Source organism: Erythrolamprus reginae, chromosome 11, assembly GCF_031021105.1.
Source record: "Erythrolamprus reginae isolate rEryReg1 chromosome 11, rEryReg1.hap1, whole genome shotgun sequence".
NCBI lineage: Eukaryota > Metazoa > Chordata > Lepidosauria > Squamata > Dipsadidae > Erythrolamprus > Erythrolamprus reginae.
The window spans coordinates 35,606,345-35,628,953 of NC_091960.1; the positions used below are offsets into that span (position 1 = coordinate 35,606,345).

General features: G+C 43.6%; 1 protein-coding gene across 4 annotated transcripts in view; it reads right to left on the reverse strand.

Annotated features, from left to right (window-relative positions):
• The window catches only part of COL16A1 (collagen type XVI alpha 1 chain), a 263,305-nt gene extending 252,498 nt beyond the window's left edge, over positions 1–10,807 (reverse strand). For all 4 annotated transcript variants that reach the window (XM_070763913.1, XM_070763914.1, XM_070763912.1 and 1 more), the window contains exon 1: positions 10,502–10,807. The gene's annotated coding sequence lies outside the window, so the exon portion shown is untranslated. The remainder of the gene's footprint in view (positions 1–10,501) is intronic.
• Between the last annotated feature and the right edge of the window lie 11,802 nt (positions 10,808–22,609).

The following is a 22,609-nucleotide window of genomic DNA, read 5'->3' on the forward strand; positions in this document are numbered from 1 at the left end:
ATAAGGTTCAGGAGGGAAGTGTTTTTAATAGGAAAGTGAACACAAGAACAAGGGGACACAATGTGAGGTTGGTTGGGGGAAAGATTAGAAGTAATGTGAGAAAATATTATTTGACTGAAAGAGTAGTCAATCCTCAGTCACCGAATTTAAACATGCCTGGGATAAACATAGATCCACCCTAAGATAAAATACAGGAAATAGTATAAGGGCAGACTAGATGGACCAGGAGGTCTTTTTCTGCTGTCAATCTTCTATGTTTCTATGGATAAGCAGCAGAACATCTTGAAACGACAAGAAAATAAGCCCAGTTGCCGTAACTCAACTTCCAGACAGTACACAAGAATTGTTTTACCAATTTATGGGACTAACAAATCTAAAAATGATACAAGCCAAACAACAACAGAAGGCAACAACTAGCAGGCTATGGCAACCAGGAGCACCTGCCTTCTTACGCTCTCTCTGTGTGTCTCCTTCAAATTAGATCAGATTGAGAATGTAATGGATTCTTAGGAAGAGTAATCTGGTGTGATGTATCCTTTCTTATAAGGTTATAGTAACAGAATCTTGCAAGTCGGGATATGTTTCCTATCTTCATGAGTAGTTGGGAGGGTGAAAAAAGCGAGGCCACCAAGGCGCAAGCATGTAATATATATATAAGATGTTAGTGCAGGCAGATGGGGGTGTGATCCAAGGACGGGCTAAATGGTGGCCGAGTGAATTACAAGTACAGTCAAAGACCTTGGAGGACTCATTTCCAATGACCTAAGTGCCAGAGCCCACTGCAACAGCATCGCCAAAAAAAAGGAAAAAAAGAAACAATTCAAGGAAAGGTTTACATTGACCTAGGATATAATGAGATGGAATTGTTTATAGGTATACTTGTATGTATAAAAAACAACTCACTTTTTTCACACATGTGAATGTGTCCTCAGGGGTGGGTTCTAATTTACACTGGTACCTCTACTTACAAACTTCATTTGTTCCGTGACCAGGTTCTTAAGTAGAAAGGTTTGTAAGAAGAAGCAATTTTTCCCATAGGAATCAATATAAAAGCAAATAATGTGCACGATTGGGGAAACCACAGGGAGGGTGAAGGCCCTGTTTCCTCCCAGGAGATTCCCAGAGAGGCCCCACGGAGGGTTCTCCCCACCTTTTCTGGCCCTGTTTCCTCCCAGAAGATTCCTAGAGAGGCCCCACAGAGGCTTCTCCCCACCTTTTCTGGCCCTGCTTCCTCCCAGGAGATTCCTAGAGAGGCCCCATGGAGACTTCCCCCTGCCTTTTCCAGCCCTGCTTCCTCCCAGAAGATTCCTAGAGAGGCCCCACGGAGGCTTCTCCCCGCCTTTTCTGGCCCTGTTTCCTCCCAGGAGATTCCCAGAGAGGCCCCACGGAGACTTCTCCCTGCCTTTTCTGGCCCTGTTTCCTCCCAGAAGATTCCTAGAGAGGCCCCACGGAGGCTTCTCCCCGCCTTTTCTGGCCCTGTTTCCTCCCAGGAGATTCCCAGAGAGGCCCCACAGAGGCTTCTCCCCACCTTTTCTGGCCCTGCTTCCTCCCAGGAGATTCCTAGAGAGGCCCCACGGAGACTTCTCCCTGCCTTTTCTGGCCCTGTTTCCTCCCAGGAGATTCCTAGAGAGGCCCCACGGAGACTTCTCCCTGCCTTTTGCAGCCCTGCTTCCTCCCAGGAGATTCCTAGAGAGGCCCCACGGAGGCTTCTCCCCGCCTTTTCTGGCCCTGCTTCCTCCCAGGAGATTCCTAGAGAGGCCCCACGGAGACTTCTCCCTGCCTTTTCTGGCCCTGTTTCCTCCCAGAAGATTCCTAGAGAGGCCCCACGGAGGCTTCTCCCCGCCTTTTCTGGCCCTGTTTCCTCCCAGAAGATTCCTAGAGAGGCCCCACGGAGGCTTCTCCCCGCCTTTTCTGGCCCTGTTTCCTCCCAGGAGATTCCTAGAGAGGCCCCACGGAGGCTTCTCCCCACCTTTTCTGGCCCTGCTTCCTCCCAGGAGATTCCTAGAGAGGCCCCACAGAGGCTTCTCCCCGCCTTTTCTGGCCCTGCTTCCTCCCAAGGAGATTCCTAGAGAGGCCCCATGGAGGCTTCTTCCTGCCTTTTCCAGTTACAGTTTCGGAGGCTCGGGTTTGCAAGTGGAAAATGGTTCTTGAGAAGAGGCATAAAAATCTTGAACACCCGGTTCTTATCTAGAAAAGTTTGGAAGTAGAGGCCTTCTTAGGTAGAGGTACCACTGCACTTCACCGCTGGTTTGCTTCCTCCCATTCCACTTGGCTGTATCTTGGGGGTGCACACATGTGAAAAAAAATCCAAAAAAGTTTCCCAAAAAACAAAAAGCCAAGACCAAAATGGTGACAGTTGCACAGTACCAGAAAGTAAACTCAGCTTATGCGCAGAAGGGGGAAAAAAACCCACCAGGAAAAATACCTATTCCATCCCAAAAGAATATGGGGAAAATATCTGATTTTTTAAAATGCTGGCAGTGCCCATGGACTGATACCAACCAAACTAGTTCCATGATGTCATTGTGACATCATAGGTGGGTAGCTACCAGTTTAGGCGAAAGGGTCCGAACCAGGAGAAACCCACCTCTGTTTGTGCTTATGTATGTGTACATGTATGTTCAGGTATTGATTTAAGAAAAATCAAATAACTCTTTGGATCTTTTCCAAGTGAACTTTGAAGAGAGAGGGAGCCAAGGATTTTATCTATCTATCTATCTATCTATCTATCTATCTATCTATCTATCTATCTATCTATCTATCTATCTATCTATCTATCATCTATCTATCTATCTATCTATCTATCTATCTATCTATCTATCTATCTATCTATTTATTAGATTTGTATGCCGCCCCTCTCCGCAGACTCGGGGCGGCTCACAACAATAACAAGAACAATGTAAAAAACAAATCTAATAATTTAAAAAACACTAAAAACCCCATTATTAAAAGCGAACACACACACAAACATTCCATGTATAAACTGTATAGGCCCGGGGGAGATGTGTCAGTTCCCCCATGCCTGACGACAGAGATGGGTCTTAAGAACTTTACGAAAGGCAAGGAGGGTGGTGGCAGTTCTAATCTCTGGGGGGAGTTGGTTCCAAAGGGTCGGGGCCGCCACAGAGAAGGCTCTTCCCCTGGGTCCCGCCAAATGACATTGTTTAGTCGACGGGACCCGGAGAAGGCCAACTCTGTGGGACCTAACTGGTCGCTGGGATTCGTGCAGCAGAAGGCAGTCCCAGAGGTATTCTGGTCCGGTGCCATGAAGGGCTTTATAGGTCATAACATTTTTCACAGTAGTCAATGTTAAATTTACAGAAAGAAAAATTGCAACCGTCCTCCCTCCCTCTCTCTCTCTTTCCTTCTTTTTCTTTCCTTCCTTTTTTCTTCTTCGAAATCAAATGAAATCTGCAGGATTTGCAACATCTTTGTAAAGAAATGGAGCTTCAAACATCAAATTAGCAGACGGAGGATATGATCTCCAATTTTTTTGAAGCACAGTTGATTCAAAATTTGCTTCGAACCAGGAAAATGTCCAAAATGAGCTGTAGTCTGACCCCTTCTAACTTTCTTTGGCTGTGTCCAGAAGCACTTTGGTATTTTGAACGCATGGAGATTTTTCATATGATGAATTTAACACATTGCCGGACTATTATTCTGAGTTATATAAAGAGCCACTTCCTTTGGCAAATAGCTTGTTGTCTAGTGCAGTGTTTCCCAACCTTGGCAACGTGAAGATACTTGGACTTCAACTCCCAGAATTCCCCAGCCAGCGATATATATAAAATATATATATTTTAATGTCAGATCACCCTGGTATATTGAAGGAATGTCACAGTTCCTTTTTGCCTCTAGGCCCAACCCAGGACCATATCAAGGCAGTTAATTTATTTATAGCCGACAACTATATTCTGTATGTGTCAAATGTGTTTTAGCTGGAATTTTAAAATTAAGGGGACCATCCTAGTCTCACGTAATTTTAAAATTCCAGCTAAAAAACATTTGACATATATATATGAAGCTTAAAACTTCAGCCTGATGATGGTGAATGTGATTTCACCGAAACGTTGCATAGACACTCAAAATATTACACGGGGCAAAACCCGAACTCAGAACAATCTACATACATAGTGCAGTACTACATGCCACTGACTGTAGATCTGTAGGTCAGCGGTTCAAATCTCATCACTCAAGGTTGATTCAGCCTTCCATCCTTCCGAGGTGGGTCAAATGAGGACCCAGATTGTGGGGGCAATAGCCTGACTATGTTAAAAAGTTAAAAAGTTGTAAGCCACCCTGAGTCTAAGGAGAAGGGCGGCATAAAAATCAAATATATATACATGTGACATTATATACATACATACATACATACATACATACATACATACATACATACATACATACATCTCCCTCTCATGCACTCAATTGCTCAGGACCTCAAACCACATGGTCCTGTCCACCTTTCAACCATCTTTCCAAACAGCTTCCAGGTTCCCTATTGTCCTTCTCCCCACTTGGAACTGAACCCAGATGGACATTTCTTCCAGCATGGATTCAGAGAAAAGGAGAATTCCACAATCAACTTGACCAGGCTGAATGAACACAGCTCATAAAGAAGCGAGGTGCAGCTGTTCCCCCCAAAATTATGTGCCAGTGAGTGGAAAATGCAATAGAAACGTGTTAGAAATGGAATAGGATGATGGGGTTAGGATCTATGGAATATCAGGTTTGCTAGTTTATGCAACTGGCATTGTTTTTATCCCTCGCCCTGAATTATGAGAGACACAAACATCATTTCGATGACATCATCCTGCAGATGCTTTTTTTCAAAACAGATTTGCTCAGTTTTATGGAGAATATTTTCAGTTAACTGGATGCAAGATTGTACAATTCAAAGTGTTGGTTATGACCTATAAAGCCCTTCATGGTATCGGACCAGAATACCTCCGGGACCGCCTTCTGCCGCACGAATCCCAGCGACCGGTTAGGTCCCACAGAGTTGGCCTTCTCCTGGTCCCATCAACTAAACAATGTCATTTGGCGGGACCCAGGAGAAGAGCCTTCTCTGTGGCGGCCCCGACCCTCTGGGACCAGCTCCCCCTGGAGATCAGAACTGCCCCCACCCTCCTTGCCTTTCGTAAAGTTCTTAAGACCCATCTCTGCCCTCAGGCATGGCGGAACTGACATATCTCCCCCAGGCCTATACAGTTTATATAGCGAATGTTTGTGTGTGTGTTTGCTTTTAATAATGGGGTTTTTAGTGCTTTTTAAATTATTAGATTTGTTCTTACATTGTTCTTGTTATTGTTGTGAGCCGCCCCGAGTCTACGGAGAGGGGTGGCATACAAATCTAATAAATAATAATAATAATAATAATAATAATAATAATAATAATAATGATTTTATTAAGGAGTACTTGGAAGCTTCATTCTTATATTTTTTTTTAGAAAAACAACTTCATTGCCTCAATGAAATCAATGGAGTTTTAATATGCCTAACTGTGATGGAATTATTTAACCAAATTATGAGTAGAGAAATGGAGAAAAAAAGTTATTATCTTCTCTAGAGTTCGACACAGAGAGACTGGAATCTCTGATTGCAAGGGAATCAGGTGGTACAATCTACAGGAAGATCAGGGTAGGCCTGATTAAGCCTCTGAATTGATTTATATCAGTTTGGGTGCTTTCATGCATATGTATTTTATTGGGCCAAATAAGTCTAAGTCCAAAGTTTTGCAGCTGGAGACTGAGCTTGGCTGAAGATATTTTTTTTTTCTGAATGGTTCCAAGCAGTGGAATCAACATGGATCCAATTCATGAAATCCTAGTAAAACAGACAAGGGAGGAGGAACCCAAGACAGATTTACTGCCATATCATTAAATATACTGCAATAAATATATTGCAACAGGCTGAGGCTCAACCCGAGTGGCTGTGGCCATTTCCTCCTAAGGACTACAGTATTCGATCTGTCTGACCATCATCCTGGGGGGAGAAACTATAACCCCCTCAGATAGGGTTCGCAACTTGGGTGGAAGTGATGTGCCGGTGCCTGGAGGCTGTTGGGGTCTGCATGGGTGTCAACAGACTCAAACCCAACCCGGATAAGACGGAGTGGCTGTGGGTTCTGCCTCCCAAGGACAATTCCATCTGTCTGTCCATAACCCTGGGGGGAATTATTGACCCCCTCTGAGAGGGTCTGCAACTTGGGCGTCCTCCTCGATCCACAGCTCACATTAGAAAAACACCTTTCAGCTGTGGCGAGGGGGGCGTTCGCCCAGGTTCGCCTGGTGCACCAGTTGGGGCCCTATTTGGACCGGGACTCACTGCTCACAGTCACTCATGCCCTCATCACCTCGAGGTTCGACTACTGTAATGCTCTCTACATGGGGCTACCTTTGAAAAGTGTTCGGAAACTTCAGATTGTGCAGAATGCAGCTGCAAGAGCAATCATGGGCTTCCCTAAATATGCCCATGTCACACCAACGCTCCGCAGTCTTCATTGGTTGCCGATCAATTTCCGGTCACAATTCAAAGTGTTGGTTATGACCTATAAAGCCCTTCATGGCATCGGACCAGAATATCTCCGGGACCGCCTTCTGCCGCACGAATCCCAGTAACCGGTTAGGTCCCACAAAGTTGGCCTTCTCCGCATCCCGTCGACTAAGCAATGTCATTTGGCGGGACCCAGGAGAAGAGCCTTCTCTATGGTGGCCCCGACCCTCTGGAACCAGCTCCCCCAGATATTAGAGTTGCCCCCACCCTCCTTGCCTTTCGCAAGCTCCTTAAAACCCACCTCTGTCGTCAGGCATGGGGGAATTGAAATTTCCCTTCCCCCTAGGCTTATAGAATGTATACATGGTATGCTTGTATGTATGAGTGGTTCTTTAAATTGGGGGTTTTTAGATTGTTTTTTAATATTAGATTTGTTTACATTGTCTTTTTATATTGTTGTTAGCCGCCCCGAGTCTTCGGAGAGGGGCAGCATACAAATCAAATCAAATCAAATCAATCAATCAATCAATCAATCAATCAATCAATAAATAAATAAATCCACAGCTGAACCTATAACACCATATTTTGGCTGTGACCAGGAGGACCTTTCCCTGGTGTAGCAGCTGCAACCCTATTTAGACCCGGAGGCTCTGCGCACAGTTGCTCAGGTCCTCATCATCTCCTGTCTTGATTATTGCAGTGCGCTCTACATGGGGCTACCCTCGAAAAGTGTTCTGAGACTCCAAATTGTCCAGAATGCAGCCATGAGGATTGTCATGGTATACCCGTATAACACCCATACTCCGAGGTACACCCATATTACACCTACACTCAGAAATCTGCACTGGCTCCCTATTAGTCTCCGGGCACAATTCAAGGCGTTGGTTATTACCTATAAAACTAGTTGTGACCATTTTCAAGATACTAATAACTAAAGATATAAGTGCCAAAGCCTTTGCAACAACATCGCTAAGAAGGCCTCAAGAGTTGTTAATCTAATCCTACGTAGCTTCTGCTCTGGAAATCTCACACTACTTACCAGAGCTTACAAAACTTTCGCCAGACCCATCCTCGAATACAGCTCATCTGTTTGGAACCCATATCGCATCTCAGACATTAACACCCTTGAAAATGTTCAAAGATACTTCACCAGAAGAGCCCTTCAATCCTCCACTCGAAACAGAAGACCCTACGAGACTAGACTTTCAATCCTGGGCCTAGAAAGTTTAGAACTAAGACGCCTTAAACAAGATCTAAGTATTGTCCACAAGATCATATGTTTCAATGTCCTGCCTGTCAAAGACTACTTCAGCTTCAACCACAACAACACAAGAGCACGCAACAGATTCAAACTTAATATTAACCGCTCCAAACTTGACTGTAAAAAATATGACTTCAGCAACCGAGTTGTCGAAGCGTGGAACTCATTACGTGACTCAGTATTGTCAACCCCTAACCCCCAACATTTTCCCCTTAGACTATCCACGATTGACCTCTCCAGGTTCCTTAGAGGTCAGCAAGGGGCGTGCATAAGTGCACCAGTGTGCCTTCCGTCCCCTGTCCAATTGTCTCTCCTTATCTCATTTATCTTTTCTTCCTTTCAGATATGTTCACCTATACTTTAATATCTTTTCTTCTATTCTATTCTTTTCTTTACTTATATTATTACATATCTTGCTCTTCAATGTGTATTATGTATTGGAATAGATAGATAGATAGATAGATAGATAGATAGATAGATAGATAGATAGATAGATAGATAGATAGATAAATAAATAAATAAATAAGAGTTTCTGCTTTTGTTCTGCTCATGTACAGTGGTACCTCTACCTAAGAATGCCTCTATTTACGAACCTTTCTAGATAAGAACCGGGTGTTCAAGATTTTTTTGCCTCTTCTCCAGAACCAAAGCCACAAGGGCTTTGCTGACTCTTAGTAGAGGAGAAACAGATACTTATCGTTGTGTGGCATGAATGTAAGATGGGAAGTTGTGACATTCTCCTGCCCTCGGGCATTTATCCAGCCATTTATGAACCATCTGGATAATTCAGCACTTGAAATAATTTGAGTAACAACCTATCAAAGGCTAAAATGCCAGGTCGAAGTGATTCCATAGCTTATAGAATTTAACTTCTAGAGAAAAGATTGTCTCTAATAACTTGAGGAACTTAGCCAAGTCATAAACTACAGTAGGAGGCCTCCTCCAGATGGTCTTAGCCATTTTTTTTTTTAAAAAAGCTTTGCTTGACTTACCGCTAGAAGGTCCAGAGGATTAGAATGCCTGTGGCTTTGGGTCTGGAGAAGAGGCAAAAAAATCTTGAACACCCGGTTCTTATCTAGAAAGGTTGGTAAATAGAGGCATTCTTAGGTAGAGGTCCCACTGTACATGAACAGAACAAAAGCAGAAACTCTTCCCAGCACAGGAAATGTTGTGCAAGGAAAAATGAAATAAATGACAAGAGGGATGAAACAACCTTGAGGAATGTTATTGCTAACTTCTTCTGTTGCCATTCTGATATTGGTCCTATTTGGACCGGGAGTCACTGCTCACAGTCACTCCTGCCCTCATCACCTCGAGGCTCGACTACTGCAACGCTCTCTACATGGGGCTACCTTTGAAGAGTGTTCGGAAACTTCAGATCGTGCAGAATGCAGCTGCGAGAGCAGTCATGGGCTTTCCCAAATATGCCCATGTCACACCAACACTCCACAGTTTGCATTGGTTGCCAATCAGTTTCCGGTCACAATTCAAAGTGTTGGGTTTGACCTATAAAGCCTTTCATGGCACCGGACCAGGGTATTTACGAGACCGCCTTCTGCCACACAAATCCCAGCGACCGGTCAGGTCCCACAGAGTTGGTCTCCTCCGGGTCCCGTCAACTAAACAATGTCATTTGGCGGGACCCAGGGGAAGAGCCTTCTCTGTGGTGGCTCCGACCCTCTGGAATCAGCTCCCTCCAGAGATTAGAACTGCCCCCACCCTCCTTGCCTTTCGTAAGCTCCTTAAAACCCACCTCTGCCATCAAGCGTGGGGGAACTGAAACATCTCCCCCTGCCTATGTAGTTTTTTGTGTATGATATGACTGTATGTATGTTTTTATATATTGGGGTTTCTTGTTTTTTAGACTTTTTAAATGTATTATTGTTATTTTAGATTCTAACTATTAGATTTGTCATTATATATTCTTTTTATCATTGCTGTGAGCCTCTCCGAGTCTACGGAGAGGGGCGGCATACAAATCTAATAAATAATAATAATAGTAATAACTTCACAACATTCAAAGGCTTCAAAGTCTTTCAGAGACACGACCATCTTCCTAGAATGCCCGAGAAAAAGAAAAGAGACGAGCTTTGGCAACAAAGAAAGTCCTAAAACGAGTCCCACAAACCTTTCGCCCTTGGAATCTGTGCAATGAAAGCATGTAGTAAGTGTACATCCTGCAAAATATACATTTTCCCCTCCTCAGATCCTATTTGAGAGGGATATTTCTAGAATGATGCAACTGGACCCTCTGTTGATGAACTCCCTTTCTCCTGCAGAGTTGCTCAGTTAATCTCTTAAGATAAGACTGTGCGTAAAACACATCTGGAAGTATTTGTGAAATAGTCCAAGATGCAGGAAGGAGCGCTTGACTCTTCTCTTCTACATCTCCCTGGGCTCCCTTGTGTGTCTTTACTAAACACAACCCCATCCCTCGCTTTCTCTCGACAAATACACACATCACACAGTCCCACCATGAAGCAGACCTGTGTGTCAAGATTTTTGAGCAGCTTAATAACCCAGCGTCCAAGATGCACATCAGGAAAGAAAAGTTGAAACTTCTGAGCTCATCTGTTTCGCTGCTCTGCTAATCTGCCCCCTCCAAAGGGGCCTCCTAGCAACTCACCCACCCACCCCGTTTGCTCCTTCGCGAGGATCAAAGCAGAGAGAAACTTCCTGCTGCCCGGAATACAGTCATTAGAAAGCTAACTGCAAACCATGCTGGGAGAGAGCCATTTCTCTTACCTGTTGGAGGTGCTAGACACAGCTGGCCATGTTTCTAAGAGGAGTGTGAGAAACTGTGTCCCCAGCAAGCAATCGAGCGGATGAACGTGCAAGTCTACGTCACCCGTTGGATCTGGCAGCTGTCAGCTCCAACTTTCACGTTCTTTAGAACTCCCCCTTTCTTTCTGATCTTCCAAGAAGCCACAAGCAAGGAATTGGGAGAGACAGGGGGGAAATAAAAGAGCTGCTTCCAATCTCTCTTGCAAAGCAAACCGGAAGAATCCTTAGAATTGGAGATACCTCCAGGATAACTCAGCTCACAGTGACTTTCCCTCCCTCTCTGGACTCTTCCCTCCAGAGGTGGAAAAATAGAGGTTCTCTCCCCCCATCCACTCACCCACCCTTGCAACTAACTCCAGGCTGACTCAGTGATGAAGGGCTGCTGTTGCGCCAGGCCCCCGAGCTGGAAACGAGCAGCTCGCAAACGTGCCGGAATGCCAAGAGAACTTAATCAAGCCCAGCTGGGATGGGAACAAAGGCCCGGAGGCGAGGGAACCTCTGCCAGATCCTCCCTGACGTTTTGCTGTGTCTAGTTCAGTCTGTTTCTCAACCTTCTAAAGGTTCCGTGCATCTCAATGAGATTTGGCCGGACACAGAAGTTGCCCCAAAGAGGAACCAAGCTTGTGGGATGTGTCCAACTCTTTCTATCACAGTGTCCAAGGAAGTCTCCACTTGTTGAGTGGAGCCATTGGTCCGCCTTGCCCGGTGGGCTCTGCTTAACGTGGTCGCAGTTCTCTGGGGTCTTGAGAATAAGTGGTTGTCCCATCCCCACTTCGAAACATAGAAACATAGAAGACTGACGGCAGAAAAAGACCTCCTGGTCCATCTAGTCTGCCCTTATACTATTTCCTGTATTTTTATCTTAGGATGGATCTATGTTTATCCCAGGCATGTTTAAATTCAGTTACTGTGGATTTATCTACCACGTCTGCTGGAAGTTTGTTCCAATGATCTACTACTCTTTCAGTAAAATAATATTTTCTCATGTTGCCTTTGATCTTTCCCCCAACTAACTTCAGATTGTGTCCCCTTGTTCTTGAGTTCACTTTCCTATTAAAAACACTTCCCTCCTGAACCTTATTTAACCCTTTAACTTATTTCAATGTTTCAATCATGTCCCCCCTTTTCCTTCTGTCCTCCAGACTGTACAGATTGAGTTCATGAAGTCTTTCCTGATAGGTTTTATGCTTCAGACCTTCCACCATTCTTGTTGCCCGTCTTTGGACCCCTTCAATTTTGTCAATATCTTTTTGTAAGTGAGGTCTCCAGAACTGGACACAGTATTCCAAATTCTGAAGACTGACAGGGAACATTCACAACAGGTCCAGCCAAACGACATTATCTAGTTCAGTGTTTCCCAACCTTGGCAACTTGAAGATATTTGGACTTCAACTCCCAGAATTCTGGGAGTTGAAGTCCAAATATCTTCAAGTTGCCAAGGTTGGGAAACACTGGTCTAGATGACAGAATCTGGACAAGGCCGACTCTGTGGGACTTAACCAGTCACTGGGATTGCCTAACTCGGTGTCTTCGCCTTGTAATGCAGATGCTTTGTGCAAAATACATCTGAAGTCATGCATTTTATTTAACCGCGACTGATTTTGAGGATACATATCTGAGCAGAGAACTGGCTCAACGTGGGAAATGGATCAGAGCTTAATTTAGTCCTGTTCCTATTAATGAACGGAGCAATGGGCTACAAGTTCAGAGACAAATTGACTCTGGATGAATTGCAACCAGCCAACTACCAGTTACCACCCAATGAGTTCACAGCTGAGAAGGGATTCCACTGGAGAGTTACATAACGCTGGAGTGTCTCTTCCCCCTTCCCCACATCCCGCCTTGCTGGAAACCCCTGGAAATAGGTTTCAGCTGCCACATGTAGTCTTGGAGGAAGGGTGTGTGTGTGGAACAGAAACAGAGACTATCCTGTAAAGCTCATCGTGTGACAGCCGTGTCAACCTCAAGCGTAGAAATGTGCCAGAAATGTTAGTTTAGTTTAGTTTAGTTTTATTGGATTTATATGCTGCCCCTCTCCAAAAACTCAGGGCGGCTTACAACAATCATAAACAATGTACAATAAAATCCAATACTAAAAGCAAATTAAAACCCCTTAATATATAAAAACCAAACATACATACAAGCATACCATATATACAGTTGTGACGGCCTAGGGGGAGAAAAAGTCTTAATTCAGGCATGGGGGAATTAAACATCTCCCCCTGGGCACGTTTAATTTATACATGGTATGCTTGTGTGTGTGTCTGTTAGGATATGGGGTTTTTTAAATCTTTAAATATTTTAATTAATTGGATTATTTATGATTTGTTTTCACTTGTTGTGAGCCGCCCCGAGTCTTCGGAGAGGGGCGGCATACAAATCCAAATAATAAATAATAAAATAAATAAATTCCCCCATGCCTGGCGGTAGAGGTGGGTTTTAAGTAGCTTATGAAAGGCAAGGAGGGTCGGGGCAATTCTAATCTCTGGGGGGAGTTGGTTCCAGAGGGCCGGGGCCGCCACAGAGAAGGCTCTTCCCCTGGGTCCCGCCAGACGACATTGTTTAGTCGGTGGGACCCGGAGAAGGCCAACTCTGTGGGACCGAACCGGTCGCTGGGATTCGTGCGGCAGAAGGCGGTCCTGGAGATATTCTGGTCCGGTGCCATGAAGGGCTTTATAGGTCATAACCAACACTTTGAATTGTGACCGGAAACTGATCGGCAACCAATGCAGACTGCGGAGTGTTGGTGTGACATGGGCATACTTAGGAAAGCCCATGATTGCTCTCGCAGCTGCATTCTGCACGATCTGAAGTTTCCGAACACTTTTCAAAGGCAGCCCTATGTAGAGAGCATTACAGTAGTCGAACCTCAAGGTGATGAGGGCATGAGTGACTGTGAGCAGTGAGTCCCGGTCCAAATAGGGCCACCAACTGGCGCACCAGGCGAACCTGGGCAAACGCCCCCCTCGCCACAGCTGAAAGATGTTTCTCTAATGTGAGCTGTGGGTCGAGGAGGATGCCCAAGTTGCGGACCCTCTCTGAGGGGGTCAATAATCCCCCCCAGGGTAATGGATGGACAGATGGAATTGTCCTTGGGAGGCAAGACCCACAGCCACTCCATCTTGTCTGGATTGAGTTTGAGTTTGTTGACACCCATCCAGGCCCCAACAGCCTCCAGGCACCGGCACATCACTTCCACTGCTTCATTGACCTAGAAATAAAGACCATAGCCCAACTGGAAACTCAGATGCAAAACTCCTAAAGGACCCTACCTAAGAAAGGAGATGGAGCTTTCATTCATTGTGGTTCTTGTTGAAGTTCTTTCAGGAAATTGGCATGGCTGCAAAATATGAGAGGACTGGCCATGCGCCAGAGGCAAATGACAACCAAGGACTTTTGCTATTGTCTCGGTGCTAATTTGTACAAGCAATTCAGGCAAAAGCAACCCAAAGAATCCTTGTTTTTTGGCATCTTAATTGAAACAAGAGGTATGTGGGGAAGTAAAAGTGGAGGACTCGTTATAGAGGAAAGGCCGGCAGAATCAGGAGGAGGTGTGAAATCATAGAAACATAGAAACATAGAAGACTGACGGCAGAAAAAGACCTCATGATCCATCTAGTCTGCCCTTATACTATTTTCTGTATTTTATACCAACCACATCTGCTGGAAGTTTGTTCCAAGGGTCTACTACTCTTTCAGTGAAATAATATTTCCTCACGTTGCTTTTGATCTTTCCCCCAACTAACTTCAGATTGTGTCCCCTTGTTCTTGTGTTCACTTTCCTATTAAAAATACTTCCCTCCTGAACCTTATTTAACCCTTTAACATATTTAAATGTTTCGATCATGTCCCCCCTTTTCCTTCTGTCCTCCAGACTATACAGATTGAGTTCGTGAAGTCTTTCCTGATACGTTTTATGCTTAAGACCTTCCACCATTCTTGTAGCCCGTCTTTGGACCCGTTCAATTTTGTCAATATCTTTTTTTAGGTGAGGTCTCCAGAACTGAACACAGTATTCCAAATGTGGTCTCACCAGCGCTCTATATAAGGGGATCACAATCTCCCTCTTCCTGCTTGTTATACCTCTAGCTATGCAGCCAAGCATCCTACTTGCTTTTCCTACTGCCCGACCACACTGCTCACCCATTTTGAGACTGTCAGAAATCACTACCCCTAAATCCTTCTCTTCTGAAGTTTTTGCTAACACAGAACTGCCAATGCAATACTCAGATTGAGGATTCCTTTTCCCCAAGTGCATTATTTTACATTTGGAAACATTAAACTGCAGTTTCCATTGCTTTGACCATTTATCTAGTAAAGCTAAATCATTTACCATATTACAGACCCCTCCAGGAATATCAACCCTATTGCACACTTTAGAGTCATCGGCAAATAGGCAAACCTTCCCTACCAAACCTTCCCCTATGTCACTCACAAACATATTAAAAAGAATAGGACCCAGAACAGACCCTCGTGGCACATTACATAGCCACAAACTAACCTTAACTACCATTAACCCCTACCTAACTCTAACCAGGTGCCAACTGTTAGTTAAGATTCCTGGTGCAATAAATTAGTTAAATTGAACCTTCACATATGGATCTGATGTTTCACATCTGAGACTAATGCAACTTTCCCAAATCTTAACCTAAAACTGTGGAATCTTCAGTGCTCATTTACCCATTTTCAAGCACTGAGCTATGATGTTATCTAGTTAGGTAATGAAACATATACGCAGGAGTGGGAAGCAGGCAGGACGGAGTTGAACGCAGTTCCACCAGCGGAAATGAAGATGTGTGCGCAGCTCCAGCTGATCAGTGGCTGTCACTTCCTGGATTGCTGGTCTTGGCTCGGTTCTCCTTGTTTTCCTTGCTGCGTCTGTGCTCCTTGCTTTTTTCCTCTTCCCTCCTTCCTGGCCTCGGACGAGCTTCCCTCTCTCCTACCCGTCTCCCCTCCAGCCTCACGCGGCCACCTCCCGCCTGAGGTGCAAGCAGAAGGCATGGGTGGAAGCGGCGTTGGCAGCATTTATGTTTCTGGAAGCACCCGTTCACCTAGCTACCCAGCCTGAGGTGGGGGGGGAGACCCAGGAAGGAGAGCGCGGAAAACGGGAAGCAAATTGTCACCCCAGCGAGCGACACTGGTAAGGTTGTAAGTCAAGGACTTAACAGTTCACTTGAACGATGATGATCGTTCAAGCCACTCCCACCTGATCATGTGACCACCAGGCCACTCCTAACCAGTCACATGACAATTAAGCCACACCCACAAAATAAGCCACACCCACAGTGTGGCAGTGAAAATTTCGGCTTCCCATTACTGCATATAGGGCTCTAATTTTGCTTACAGCAACAAGGACTTTGCAGGGAGAATAATTGAGCAAGGTCACATAAGCAGGGATTTGAACTGGGTACTGTTAATTCTGGTCATTTTATCTACAATTCTGGTGTCATTTTATCTACAATTCTGGTGTCATTTTATCTACAATGACACCACCAATTCAATCATTCCTGTTGTAGGGAGGCAGACTAGGATAACACATCGAAGAGGAAAATACATATATGCTGATGCCAGCTTTTATGGCCAATATCTGTTGGCCTGTGTTGAGCTCCAGGGTTCATTGACCATGGTCTAGACAGGTTATAAAGCTAGGGATAGGTTAAAGATGGACAAGAGTCTACGGAGAGGGATGGCATAGAAATCTGATTAATAAATAAAGCTAGTTCCTGCTTTATCCAGAGGCAGGAGCCCAGTCATTCCTTGCTCTTTGCTCGAACAGACCATCTTGCCTCTGAAGTGACCAATGGTAATGAAACGTCAGGAAAGAGCCGTGATAGCGCAGCAGGTAGAGTGCTGTACTGCAAGGCGCTGAAGCTGACTGTAGATCTGTAGGTCAGCGGTTCAAATCTCACCACCGGCTCAAGGTTGACTCAGCCTTCCATCCTTCCGAGGTGGGTCAAATGAGGACCCGGATTGTGGGGGCAATAGGCTGGCTCTGTTAAAAAAGTGCTATTGCTAACATGTTGTAAGCCGCCCTGAGTTTAAGGAGAAGGGCGGCATAAAAATTGAATGAATGAATGAATGAATGAATGAATGAATGAATGAATGAATAAATAAAGAAACAAACAAACAAACAAACAAACAAACAAATAAATAAATATTTTGTCTAAATCATGGTCGCTAAACTGGAAGCCCATCACTATCCAATGGACACACATAATTTGTACGTGTGTTGATATTATTCTCCAGAGTCCAGACTTAACATTCAGCTGACTGGAACTTGGACTCTGTAAAGGTTTTAAAAAGTAATGATTTTTTGCCATACTGGAATAATTTTTTTCTTGGCTAAGGAATCATCAACATGAAAGAAAAGGTCAAAACTAGAAAACTGGTTTTTCCCTGAAGCCTATTTTTTTTTCTACATTCAAGTGAATACAATAAACTTCTTGACTCCAAATTTCGAGAATTGGTTTAATAAGGATTGTTTTGACTGGGAAGTTCTATTTCTAGGGCATCAGAGAGAGGAAGAGTTCGTCCCTTGTCTTAGCTGTTTTATCATCTTTCATATGTCATTTTCCCTACTTTATTTCATTTAAGGTTGAACCAGTGCTCCTGTAAGAGTAATTGATCAATTTGAGAGTCAAGAGCAAAATTGAGGGCAAAAAACATCTTCTTGTTTTGCCTTTTCAGGGGACATTTTACCAATATATTTGAATTCAGTAGGAGTGTTGAAAAAAGAACTGATAATCTGAGCGGGGGGAAACCCTGATTCCCTACAAGCAGGCAGTCAAATATGTGTCTGTCTGTCTGTCTATCTATCTATCATCTATCTATCTATCTATCTATCTATCTATCTATCTATCTATCTATCTATCTATCTATCTATCTATCTCTATCTCTATCTCTCTCTATCTATCTATCTATCTATCTATCTATCTATCTATCTATCATCATCTATCATCTATCTATCTATCTATCTATCTATCTATCTATCTATCTATCTATCTATCTATCTATCTATCTCTGTCTATCTATCTATCTATCTCTCTCTCTCTCTCTCTCTCTCTATCTATCTATCTATCTATCTATCTATCTATCATCTATCTATCTTATTTACTTACTTACTTACTTACTTACTTACTTACTTACTTACTTACTTACTTACTTACTTACTTACTTACTCACTTACTTATTGGATTTGTATGCCACCCCTCTCCGCAGACTCGGGGCGGCTAGCAACAGTGATAAAAAAACAGCATGTAACAATCCAATACTAAACAACTAAAAAACCCCTTATTATAAAACCAAACATACATACAAACATACCATGCGTAAATTGTAGAAGCCTAGGGGGAAAGAATATCTCAGTTCCCCCATGCCTGACGGCAGAGGTGGGTTTTAAGGAGCTTACGAAAGGCAAGGAGGGTGGGGGCAATTCTAACCTCTGGGGGGAGTTTGTTCCAAAGGGCCGGGGCCGCCACAGAGAAGGCTCTTCCCCTGGGTCCCACCAAACGACATTGTTTAGTTGACGGGACCCAGAGAAGGCCCACTCTGTGGGACCTAACTGGTCGCAGGGATTCGCGCATCCGAAGGGCCTTCTTTTCACAAGCTGCAGATGCTGAGCTTTACAATGTTTTCAACAGCCCATCAATTACTGTAGAAAAATGGTGTTTTCAAGTGTCTTCATTTGGTTAATCATCCACTTGGGCCATTGAGTCCCAGGAAGAAGATCAATGCAGCTAACGGTGCTGCAGTCTAAACGCAGCCAAGGGTTGCCTTGTCAGTAGATGACAAGAGGCCCAATTCTTCAGATGGGAATTAGGGCACCGACAGCCTGTCCCAGTCCCCCCCACTTCCCTCCCCATGGAGAATAGGCAGAGAAACAGAAATGGTTTGGCTCTGTGGGAGCTCTGTTCGGAAAGGCGCTTGGTTTCAACCCAAAGCGCCTCACTGTAGTTTTGACATCCAGACTTGAGACTGTGGTTTGCTTTCCGAGACACATCAACGAGCCCTGCTCATTTGTGGGTTCTAAAATAACGAAAGCTTTACATTTGTTCTTCATGGAAAACTTTACGAAGGGGGAGCAGAGAGGCTGATCGTAAAGATGACTTAAGGTCCTACTCTTTTCATTCTCTACATCAATGACCTCTGCGATCCTTTCTTTCACCTATCATATATATTCTCTTCCTTTCATATATCCTCTCCTCTAAGTTCACTTTTACCCTTATGTATATTACCACATGCCTATTTTTCTTCCTATGTATTTGTGTATTGGACAAATGAATGAATGAATGAATGAATGAATGAATGAATGAATGAATGAATGAATGAATGAATATCGCTAGCAACTGTGTTTTTTTGCTGACGATGTAAAACTTTTCAACACCACTGACACCACATTTACTCTCCAAAAAGACCTTGACTTTGTCTCAGATTGGTCTAACACCTGGCAACTTCAAATATCAACCAACAAATGCTCTACCCTCCACATCGGCAAAAAGAATCCAAACCTCATATATAAACTGAATAAACAAATTCTCACAGCCAACCCACACTCAGTAAAAGACCTTGGAATACTAACATTGAATGACCTAAGTGCTAAAGCCCACTGCAACAATATCGCCAAAAAGGCTTCTAGAGTTGTTAACCTGATCCTACGTAACTTCTGCTCCGGCAATCTCACACTACTCACAAGAGCCTACAAAACTTTTGCCAGACCCATCCTCGAATACAGCTCATCTGTTTGGAACCCATATCGCATCTCAGACATCAACACCCTTGAAAATGTCCAAAGATACTTCACCAGAAGAGCCCTTCACTCCTCCACTCGAAACAGAATTCCCTACGAAACTAGACTTTCAATCCTGGGCCTAGAAAGCTTAGAACTACAGCGCCTAAAACACAATTTAAGTATTGCCCACAAGATCATATGCTACAACGTCCTACCAGTCAATGACTACTTCAGCTTCAACTGCAACAACACAAGAGCACACAACAGATTCAAACTTAATATTAACCGCTCCAAACTTGACTGTAAAAAATATGACTTTAACAATTGAGTTGTCGAAGCGTGGAACTCATTACCGGACTCAATAGTGTCATCCCCTAACCCCCAACATTTCTCCCTTAGACTCTACATGATTGACCTCTCCAGCTTCCTAAGAGGTCAGTAAGGGGCGAGTACAAGTGCACTAGAGTGCCTTCTGTCCCCTGTCCTATTGCTCTCCTATATCTCCTATACCTTTCTTCTATTCCTATGTATCTTCTTCTATTCTTTCATTGATATGTTCTATACTATACCTTCTTTTCTATTCTTTCTTAGATATATTTTACTATGAGTATCTCCTCTATAACCTTCATCATATATTTTACTGCGTATATAGATATATACCCACAAAAACCCTCATTGTGTATTGGACAAAATAAATAAATAAATAAAAAATAAAAATAATTCAAGATGCTTAGTTGCTGTTCAGAATGGGAGCCTCCGCCCATTGATATTAAAGGTATATTACCTTTACCAGACTCAATAGTGTCAACCCCTAACCCCCAACATTTCTCCCTTAGACTCTCCACGATTGACCTCTCCAGGTTCCTAAGAGGTCAGTAAGGGGCGTACATAGGTGCACTGGTGTGCCTTTCGTCCCCTGTCCAATTGTCTTTCCTTTATCTCATATATCATATATATTTTCTTCCTTTCATATATCGTCTCCTCTATTTTTACATATTATCTTTATATATATATTACTTCATGTCTATTCTCTTCCATATGTATTGTGTACTGGACAAATGAATAAATAAAATAAATAAAAATAAATGAAATAATTCAAGATGCTTAGTTGCTGTTCAGAATGGGAGCCTCCGCCCATCTCAGTTTCTCATTCCCATCTGAAACCTAGAGCAATGATAGTGAGCCTTTTCACCTCTGGTTCATTTTTAAAGACATGGACTCCGAGATCCTTCGCACAGTGATGTGCTACTATTGAGCCAGATACCACCTATTCTGTACCTTTGGAGAAGGAATCTTCCACTTCTGTCCAACCTGGACCTGTTCTGGAGAACAATTCTGGGTTTGTGACTCAGGAGGCCGGTTGGGAAAAAAAAAAGATTTGCTATCGCTTGCAGAGAGCAAACTTTGAACACAATTCTTGAAAAGAGAATGAGCTGGAATGGAGAAGTGACTGCAGAAGTCCTGGTAACCAACGTTCCTGGCCAAGATGCCCTCAGCTTGAAGAACTCATCATCAATCTGTTTTCTATCATACTATTTTGGCTTCCTCACATCCCTGTATTTGGAATTGAAAACTCTTTTTTCCAATTCCACTTCTCTGCAATTTTTCTACTTTTTAAAAAAAACTTTCCAACATCTCTTTTTATCGTGGACTGATGCCTACTTGACTGGATCTCCTTAATTTAAGCCTTAAACACCTAATTTTAGCTGCTCTTTTGTGGAGGCTTCCTGGACTTGATTCAAGCCTGATTATAAATGGCCTGATCTAAACCTGCAAACACCAGCAGAAATTTCCAGTTTAGAGCTGATCTGTGTTAAAAGTGCCCTTAAGGGAAGAGAGTTTTGTGTGCAGAAGGAATCAATCACCAGAATTTCTAGGAAAGTTTAGGAGAACTGTTGTCAGTCAAGATCTGTCCCCCCTTCCCCAATGAGCTACACAATAGGCAAAGGTTATAGGCAAACAAATAATATAGTTTGAAAATCTATGAGAAAGAGACCTCGGAGTCTTGGTGGACAATCAACTAAACATGAGCCAACAGTGTGCAGCAGCAGCTAAAAAAGCCAACACAATGCTAAGCTGCATCAACAGGGGAATACACTCCAAGACCAGGGAAGTCTTAATACCACTCAACTACGCCCTGGTACGACCACACTTGGAATCCTGTATTCAGTTCTGGTCACCACACTTCAAAAGAGACATTGAAACTCTGGAGAAGGTGCAAAAAAGAGTAACCAAGATGGTTAAGGGACTGGAAACCAAGACTTACGAAGAGAGACTGAGGGAACTGGGCATGGATAGCCTAGAGAAAAGGAGGGCCAGAGCGAACATGATAGCAGTCTACAAGGGGATGTCACAGAGAGGAGGGGATCACTTTATTCTTCAGGGCACCAGAGGGCCGGACGAGAAACAATGGCTGGAAGCTGACCAAGGAGAGATTCAACATGGAGATAAGGAGGAACTTCCTGATGGTCAGAGCGATCAACCAATAGAACAACCTACCAGCGGATGTTGTGAACTCCAACACTCTGGACATTTTAAAGAGAAGATTGAACTGCCACTTGACTGGTGTGCTATAGGATTCCTGCTTGGGCAGGGCGTTGAGATCGATGGCCATCATGGTCCCTTTCAACTCTAACAATAAATGAATGAATGAATGAATGAATGAATGAATGAATGAATGAATGAATGAATAAATCAGCAGAGCAGAATAGAATTTTATTGGCCAAATGGGACTGGACTAAGGGTATGCAAGAGCGTAGTTAAGGTCCAGGTCACACCATCATGAATGATGAGCAAAGTCTTCTAGGTCCAGCCAAAGGTCAACCTTTCCAGAAAGTGTGACTTAGAGACAGACCAAAGTTCAGGATTTCCATTAAAAAACTATTACAAAACCTGAAGCCAAAACAAAAACCAAAAACAACCCCATGATGATCACAAATAACAGACTAAGAGACTTGGCAAACCCCCTGCTCAAGCAGGAGACCCTCTCCATTTCAAATAAATGGTTGTCCAATCTCTTCTTGAAAATTTATATTGTCAGAGCACCCACAATTTCTGGATGCAAGTCGTTCCACTATTTATTTATTTATTTATTTTATTTATTGTTAGAGTTGAAAGGGACCATGAAGGTCATCCAGTTCAACCCCCTGCCCAAGCAGGAACCCTATAGTACACCAGTCAAATGGCAGTTCAATCTTCTCTTAAAAATGTCCAGTGTTGGAGTTCACAACGTCCGCTGGTAGGTTGTTCCATCCTTCCGAGATGGGTCAAATGAGGACCCAGACTGTTGGGGGCAATAGGCTGATTCTGTAAACCACTTAGAGAGGGTTGTAGAATAGGAT